Consider the following 9,389-nt stretch of genomic DNA (forward strand, 5'->3'; position numbering starts at 1 on the left):
AACCTTTGTCTTATCAAAAATAGAGAGGATGTAAAACAGATAAAGGGGCACATATTGGAATTTAATCCAAATTGGTCAAGGAAAAGGAGCACTGGATAACACACAAGAGAAATGACGGATTGTCTACTTTATCAATTGGAGAAAAGAATTAGTCACAAAAATCATTTGCAGAAGAGGAAGTGAAAACTAAAGGGGGGATATCATTAACACCTTGAAACACTAATGGACTCCTCTCAAGTAATCATGCTAACTCATAACATTATGGACAACTCAATCAGAGAGAACCACATCGTTGTGGGGTTTAGACACTTAGACTTGTATCGCCTCGACAATGAGGCATGACCCATGAAATTAGAACAAGGAAGGAATTTGGACAACTTTCATATGGACAACGCTATAGCACGAACTAGAGTATGAAAGAATAAGAAGCAACTCCTAAATGCCCGGCAGCCTCCTGATTACAAGTGTGGTGCACAACACACCCATAAGCAAGACTCTACTAGACACGATTTCATAGACATCCTGGGACCATGAACCGTGCTCTGATACCAAGTTTATCACGACCCGAGCCGAGGCCCTGGCCGCGACGAGCATCCCGAACCATTAAGGCCCGGGCGCCCCTTTCTATTGGCGATCATGAACACCATTCATATACAATAAGGAAAAATGCGGAAAAATATTACAACGAAATCACGGTCAACTCTTCTTTTAACTACACAATAATGAAATGAGTTCATAAGATTAACAACATCCAACATTAGTCTGTGAAATCTCTACTGAAAATAAGCTCTGAAGACTGAGACAAAATTGGGACAAGGCCCCAGCACATCATAGAAAGGGATAGAACCAATGAAATCTGAAATTCAGGCCTTCTGGAATAGAGGAGGCTCATCAACTGCAACTTTTGACACGCACGGATCTACTGCTATATGAGACTGCAGGACTGTGTCTCGTATCCTGGAATATAGGGGGGAGGGGGATCAATACAGATGTACTGGTACGCAGAGCAATCCAAAATAATGTATTTATTATATATAACATAGATGAGAGCAAGTCTTGAAACATTAAGCATGAAATAGTTAAAAAAAAATACATGGGCAATTTCAATGATCTTAAAACAATCTTGTCAATGCAGTTCTAATATTTGTATTACTTCTGAGTTAGGTGGTACACCCTACATTTCTACAATCCCACGGGCTATATGAAAACCGCCCTTAACTCGGCGGCCAAGCCCCCAACCCAAGTTTGGCGCAAGGGTTGGAGTTTATGAATAGTTTGGTATACCCCCTTACAAGTATACCATGGCATCACCCTTACATGAAGGCCACATTATTTTCCTTTTCGAACAATACCCGTATCGGTAAAACACGGTTTTTCCAGCGATGAGCCCTTACACTCAAACGCCTTCTTCGGGTAACCACCTAACTCTCTTTAAGACCATTTTTAGTCTGTTCTAAACATGCATCTTTCTTAATTCAAATTCTAAAAATCTGAGTAAAAATATGCATTTTGTTCTGTTCTGAATTACCATGGCATTATCTGTATTGGTATCGTCATACCAAGACTTGCAAATCATATCTCTGAGCTATAAAAAAAATATCATATCACAGTTTTTTCTTCAAAACATGAAGTTCAGACCTCCATATTTCACACAGTTCAAGAGGAATCATTCTTCAATACATTTATCAAATTATGCAAAAATCACTCCTTTCAATCATTTCAACAAACATGTGGTGGTCATAAATTTCAACAACCCATCAAATTATGCAAAAATCCTCTCTCTTCAATTCAAAAATCATAATCAAGTCATAAACAAGTTCAAGGCTTTTATATTAAATCATATTTCCAATATCACATTTCGAACACATCATATCTTACAAAGTTAAGAGACTTGTAAACAAAAGAAGAATTTTAAATACTTCATGCTCTCAATTAATAATTCAAACTCATACATATATCTTCTTAAACATGGTTATAAATCAGATTTGGGTGAAAGTCCTCAAGACCCAAACTTTATCATCAATAAGAGTCCATAATACATGAATATAATCGTAAATCCAAAACCCATCATGATTTCGAAACACTTATTCATCATTAAAAGAATTTTACCATGCCCATGTAGTTTTAGGAAAACCCCACGTACCTTAGATTACTTAGACTAAAGAGTAGAACTCGAATCTTGATTCGTTTCCTTAGAAATCTTAGACTTGTCTTGAATTGTTGATATTGAATGTTGGAGCTAAGGGTTTTGGGTTGAGAAGAACTTTGATGAATCTAAGTATAAAATGCTTGCAAGAGGCTTAAATGGGATGTTTGGGTGGATTGGGATTGAGGAAAAGACTAAAATACCCTTAAAGAAACAAAAAAAGTCGCAGTAGTCCCTCAGTTGACACAGACTGATATGCTGAAGTAAATTGGGCATAACTTTTTACTCCAATGTTGGATTTGGACGAAATAAGTTTCATTGGAAAGAATACTCAAATACCTTTCATTTGATATATATCAGGCCACCCATTTCGTTATGTAACTGAAGTTATGGTTGACGAAAGTTGACCCAAGTTGAAGTGTCCACTCAAACTAAATCAATAGAATTGTTTTCAACTCGCCTTAGAGTTAGGGGATTCTTGTGTGAATTCATATTCAAAGGTTTTCCCACACAATAGGAGTGATCGCCACACATACATTAATAAGGAATAATTTAGTTAGGGTCTATACGCGTAGAAACGATGGTGTAAATTCTTGCCCGAAAGTACGAGGTGTTAGAAGAAGTTATTCCATATACATGGCGGGATAATTGGGATAACAACTTCTTTTAAGTCGTTATTTGGAAATGATTTTTCAATAATGTATACTCTCCTAATTCGTGATGGGAGAATGGAGAAGTTGTATTGGTACGCCTCTTTGTTTTTTTTGCCTGCCCTAATCGTTCATTAGCTTATTTTCTTACAACTTCGGAGTATATATTGGAGTCACTGGAATTAAAACTAATCAGTTACTGTAGGATAGAATTTTTGAGGTTTCTGTTAAGCGTAACACTTATAATGATTTAGAATGAACTAGAAAAAGCCAAAGGATATACATTAATCACTATTTTTTCTGATTAGATTTAGAATGAACTAGAAATAGCCAAAGGATATACATTAATCACTATTTTTTCTGATTAGAAAAATAGTTGTTGTTGTAGGAAAAAAAATACTTTAATGGGTGTGGGTCGGATTATGTTAAATGAATTGGTTGTTTTTAATGGGCCTAAGATATTTTGAAATTAATATTGGTTTATTTTAATTAATGTCGCGGACCTCTAATAAAAGGCCACATGGTAAAACTATTTTTGAAAACCCACCATTAAAAAGTAATGACATGGGTGAGTTGATTTTATAACGACGATGGCATAAATGAGCTAAACTTTTAACTAATGGCATAAATGAGCCATTTTTGATAGTCCAATGGCATATTCGAGCCTTTTTCCTTATTTTAATTAATGACGTGGACCTTTACTAAAAGGCCACGTGGCAAAGCTGTTTTTAAAAACCACCGTTAAAAATTAATGGCATGGATGAGCCGATTTGGTAACGGCGATAGCATGAATGAGTCAAACTTTTAACTGATGGCATAAATGAGTTATTTCTGATAGTTCAATGGCATATTTGAGCCTCCCATGTATATATTTACATCTAGTCCTACATGTTGATGGACCAGTTTGTCAGTTTAAGATATTTTAGTTATACAAAGAGACAGCGAAGACTTCATTAGGATATTTATATATTGACAAAGACTTTTAATGGACCAGTATGATATTTTAAGATTAATTCAATATTGCAGATTTTAAAAATTTAGATGTTCGAGAGCTATATAAAAAATACTGTAAGTTGGAATCCTTCTTACATTAATACAACAACAACAACAACAACATACCGGATGTAATCTCACAAGCGGGGTATGGGAAGAGTAGAGTGTACGTAGATCTTAGCCTTACCACATAGAGATAGAGAGACTATTTCAAAATCCATGCCATTTGATGGTCGAGAAGGGAAACATGTCACATAAAAGTGAACGGAGGAAATATATTGTTCTAAAACAAAAACTCAGCAAAGACATAGACAAGTCTTAATTTCTATATAATAATTCACTCTGAGAAAGCAAAAACTCACAAGATCATAATCTCCTAAATCAAAAAGAGTAATGGATTCAATCCTGTACAATGCTGCCATGGAAGGCAACACAGGAAAGGGTGATTTTTTACTTGCTGATTATCTAAATAGTGATGAAGAAAATGAGTACCAGGTGTCACGACCCGAACCGGGGCCGTATCCGTGACGATCATTCCGAACCATGAAGTCCCGGAACACCCTTCTCTATCTGGTAATCATGCACAACATTCACTTAATAAAAGATAATGCGGAAATAGACTTCTAATAAGGAAACATGGTCCATCTGAAAGTGATCATAATACTGAAAACTGAAATTCAAAATATATCTGAATAGTAATAATGTCTGACTCAGTCTGCGAAATCTCTACTATGAACTAAACAAACTGTCTGAAAATTGAGACAAGGCCCCCAGTCGATCAAAACATAACTAAGGATAAATATCAGAAAAAACCAGGCCTTCTGGATCATAGAAGGCTCACCACTGCACAATCGAATCTGTGATCTGAAATATCTACTGTTTATCTGGACCCCTAGACTGTGCCTCAGAACCTGAAAGAAGGGAGGGATCAGCACAAAAGTATTGGCACGCTAAGCAATCCAAAATAGAGTATTTGAACATATATATATATATAATAGGTGAGAGAAATTTTCATCAAACATCATGCATGAAATAATTTCTGAAAATACATGGGCACCATTCGTAAATCATAAGTCATTTTTTTGTCAAAATAGTTCTGATCTTTGTATTACTTCTGAGTTAGGTGGCGTGCCTCTACAAGTCTGAGATTCCACGGGCTATATGGAATTCGCCATTGACTCGGCGAGGAAGCCTCCAACCCGAGCGTGCTGCAAGAGTTGGAGTCTCTGATTCTGATAGGCCACACGGCACTAGGCCAGCATAATATAAGATATACCGGTATCAGCAAATCACGCTTTTAGGCAATGAGTATCTGGACTCATGCCTTCTTCAGGGAATCACCTAACATCTCTTTCTGCCCAATTTTTAACCATTTCTAATCATGCAACATTCAAATCACAAAATCTGTAAATCTGATTTCAAACATGCATTCTATTCTGCTTTGAAGTTATCATGGCATTTTCTGAGTTGGTGTCTTCACACCAAAACTTGCAAGTTCTATTTCTGAGCCATAATGAAATAAGCATGATCTTTCATAAAAATGTAGTTTCAGACTACCCAAACATGTAATTTGCATAAAAGATTTCATATTCCGAAACTCAAGTCAAAACCATGTAAAAACTTCCATAAAACATATGGTGGTCATGTGCTCTTGGCAAAACCATACACTCTTTCATTATATGTATATTCAACATTCACAACCCTCTCTTTCATATTCAAAAATCATATTTAAAACATAGCAAAAGCCAAAGTATTTCATATCATGCTTTTCAAAACGCATTCAAAACAATTCATCTCATACGCAGATGGGAAAACTCACAACAAGAGAGGGATTCATTATAATTCATGCTCTCAATTGAATAAACATTATTGAACACATACGTACATATATACATAATTTCAAATCAATTTGGGGGAAAGGTCTAAAGACCAAAACAATACCGTCAAAACTTCTAAAACATGATTATATTCATAAACTTCCAAACCCCACTCTTAAAACATGATTTCTATGCCCATGAGATTTTAGGAAAACCCCGCGTACCTTGATTACGGAGAAAAGTGGATGATTTTTGAAGCCTTTGGTGTGGGGAGTTCAAATCTTTATTCACTTTCGAAAACCCACGGTTGAATCTTGATTTATTTGGGTTTTTAGTTTGAAACCCTAGAGAGTGTTCTTAGGTAATTTGGGTGAATAAAATCATATTTTGGTATTTTGAGAGTTTAATCCCATGTTATAGCTGGATAAGGGGTGGAAGATACCCATTTTGCCCTTAAAAAGGCGGAAACAGTATTTGAAAATTTGGGGCGTGCGATAGGACGTGCGTCGCACGCTTATCGCATGTTGCTACTGTCTCAGTCACTAAAATGGCCATAACTTTTCGTTCGGATATCGGATTTTGGCAAAATTGGTCTCGTTGGAAAGCTTATTCGAATATCTTTCATTTGATATATAATATGCCCTATAATTCATCATATTATAGGAGTTATGGTTGATGGAAGTTGACCCAAGTTTAAACATCCACTAAAACTTATTCGATTGAAATGTTTTCAACTCATCTAAGAGTTAGGGGATATTTGTGAACTCAATTCATATTCAAAGGTATTCTTACACTATAGGACTGATCACCACACATATATTGACAAGGAATCATCTAGTTCGGGTCTATACGCATAAGGACGACGGTCTTGATTCTATCCCGAAAGTACGGGGTGTTACATTATCTCCCCCTTGGGATCATTCGTCCCCGAATAATGGGTAGGGACTTTTTGGAGCTCTAAAAGTGTAGAATAAAGAACGTAATATAGCGTTAAGTATTTTTCCTTAACAAAATATGTGAAGGCAGCGAACAAGCTTCATGATAACCCTTAGTGAAATGTGAAAGCACGAAATATGAGATAACGAAACATGACATCGACATGATCTTGGCATGTGTTTTATGGCACATGATCAAAGCATTGTAAGATATGAATTTTTCCTAAGAATCCTCAGCCTGATTAAGATTGGTCCAATTCATGAGATGAAAATCTCTCGGGACGTACGAATATTATCTTTCTCTATCTTCAAGATACAATTAAAAGACTTAAGCTTGGACACATTATTTGCCTACTCCCCAAACAATAAATTACATGCCTCATCATTCCCAACTTACAATTTTCCCCATACGTGTCTAACCACACAAATTTGACTTTCCACTGTAATACACTTCTATGTTGAAGCCTCACTCGGAGAAAAAAGGTGCTAACTTAAACTAAGGGACCTGTACTCTACATCATATCCATAAACCATCTCACCTTATCACTATAATCCAACAACTCAAGTCTTAATTCAAGGAATACTAACCACATGACACATTGGTTTATTTCTTCACCCAACACAAAATTTAAGCCTGTCATTACTACACCCACTACATGGATCTCTCCCCACTAAGGCCAAAAATTTCAATCACTCTTACAAATAGTTTCACCACATTTTTTTTTCTTCTTTGCTATTTCGCACAACAAAAGTTCATATCCTTCCTTTTCCTTTCACCTATAACCTCAGCTCGAGAATCACATCAAATTTCTCACTTTCAAGAACATCTACTCCCATACCTAACTCACTACTACGCTTTCACAACCACCATCATACGAACATATGGAGGGTCATTAAGGGACCCGAGCATAAACATCATGAATGAAAGTAACATTATCAGACCATCACACATACTTATTGCACTATTAGAGGAGGGACATAAAGTGAAGATACAATACAACAGGCACGGAGTGCTTCTAATTTCAAGCGTCTAGATCATAAGTAAAGGGTCGTTCGTCACGGACACAACCCATGGTGGTCCCCTTAGGATAGACCAAAATGAGAAACATGGATGCACATATCATGAGCTATGTGGCATAAAGCCTAAATTTACGTCACTAACAACTAAGGTAAGGATTTCACTTAAAGTGATTGCTCCCCATTCAAGGACCTGAAAATTTTCCATGAGTTAGCATAGACTTTATCACTAACATAAAATGATTCTGCAATATACAGAAACATATTTCCTTAGGACCGAGCATGTCATGAGACATAGGTTTGGATCACGAGCAACATAGCCTATGGCTCGGATACTTGGAGTATTGGGTCATTGAGGTACATTATTCCTTCTTGTTAGGACGTTGAAACATGACATGACTTACATAGAGAACACAAACCTTAGACATCGGTAGGACTTGAATGCATAAGACATTGGTAGCATGAACTCTTAAACTAAAGTAAGAGGAACACACTTGAATAGGAAGAGGTCCATCATGACTCTTCCTGAACTTGCCACAATGAGAAAGATTTGAAAACTACCTTAACTCACCATCTCCCCCTTAGATTAAAGTCACAATCCTAGACTTGAGAACTTAACTTCTTATCAATCTATAACCACAATTCTCAATACAACAGGGGATATCGATATACACATGAACACAAAGTTCCTCAATAATTTAACATAAAGACACTAAATTCCTTCTGGGACATCCCCCTTTCGGGGATACTAATCATAACTTCCTCTAACCCTAAGATCATCCACTCATGACTAACATCATTATAGGTATGGATATCCACGCCTCTAAACACTTAAGAGTTAGGATTTATGTTCTTGGCAGGGAAGGATGATTTCAATTTGGGAAGAATATTAATTTGGGGATAAAGTGTTGTTTTGCTACTCAAATTTGATGTTTAGGCCGAATTAATGTGGGTGGAATTTGACCCAAATGCCCTTTATGAGATGGAGTGTAAATGCTGAAATTCCCAGGTACGTGCAGCAGAGAATGTGTCACATGCTCTATCCTACCGGACTGGAGCATACGTCGCATGCTGCATCGCACACCACTATACCATGCGACGCATGCATATCGCATGATGCCACTATTTTGGGCATCCAAACATGCCCTACACGACACCCAAAAATTCTGAAACTCACCCAAGACGTACCCTTGACTTCCCCGATCATGAATCAACAAGAAAATCTAAAATCGGAGATCGGGAAGATCGAAAATAAAATCATCATAGATTGGGAGCTCAAAATGTAACTAAGTCATTTTCTTCAACACTTAGAAAAAGGGAATCATTCAAGTTGTCATCCCTCTAAGCCCATTACTGAGTAACATCAAATCGAGAAAACTACTGGGCGTTATGACTACTTAGCGCATACTCTAAAAACATTGCTTTCCCAGAACGCTACTCTTATATTTTGCTATTCTCAATCGTCATCAACCTAAAACTCGCACTCTCATGAGCATACATACACATCCTCCCTTCTTATCACATAAAAATCCACTCTACACTGCTTAATCTCTAACATTAGACCGTTAATTGCATAACTTATATCATAGAAGAAACCTTACCTAGCAACTCAACGGTACTACTATGTCTACTAGCCACACACAACATGTAATAGTCTTAGAAAATGTCGCAACTCCATATCACCTTGGGTATAGTTCTACCTCATACATACAACATCATACTTTGTTACGAATCAAATAAACTTAATCTATTGCATACACCATTCAAGCCTATTAGATCACTTTCATATAACTAGTATCATTAACCAAGAAATCATCACATCCACCTTTAT

The 9,389-nt window shown here is 36.6% G+C and overlaps 1 long non-coding RNA gene across 1 annotated transcript; it reads right to left on the reverse strand.

The window, feature by feature from the left end:
* Positions 1 to 419: 419 nt before the first annotated feature.
* Positions 420 to 2,445, reverse strand: LOC124898790. The gene is made up of 2 exons (XR_007055561.1): positions 2,144 to 2,445; positions 420 to 957 (listed from the first exon to the last, which is right to left on the reverse strand). It is a non-coding gene; the product is annotated as an uncharacterized LOC124898790 (long non-coding RNA).
* Positions 2,446 to 9,389: the final 6,944 nt, after the last annotated feature.

This window comes from Capsicum annuum, chromosome 5 (assembly GCF_002878395.1).
Source record: "Capsicum annuum cultivar UCD-10X-F1 chromosome 5, UCD10Xv1.1, whole genome shotgun sequence".
NCBI lineage: Eukaryota > Viridiplantae > Streptophyta > Magnoliopsida > Solanales > Solanaceae > Capsicum > Capsicum annuum.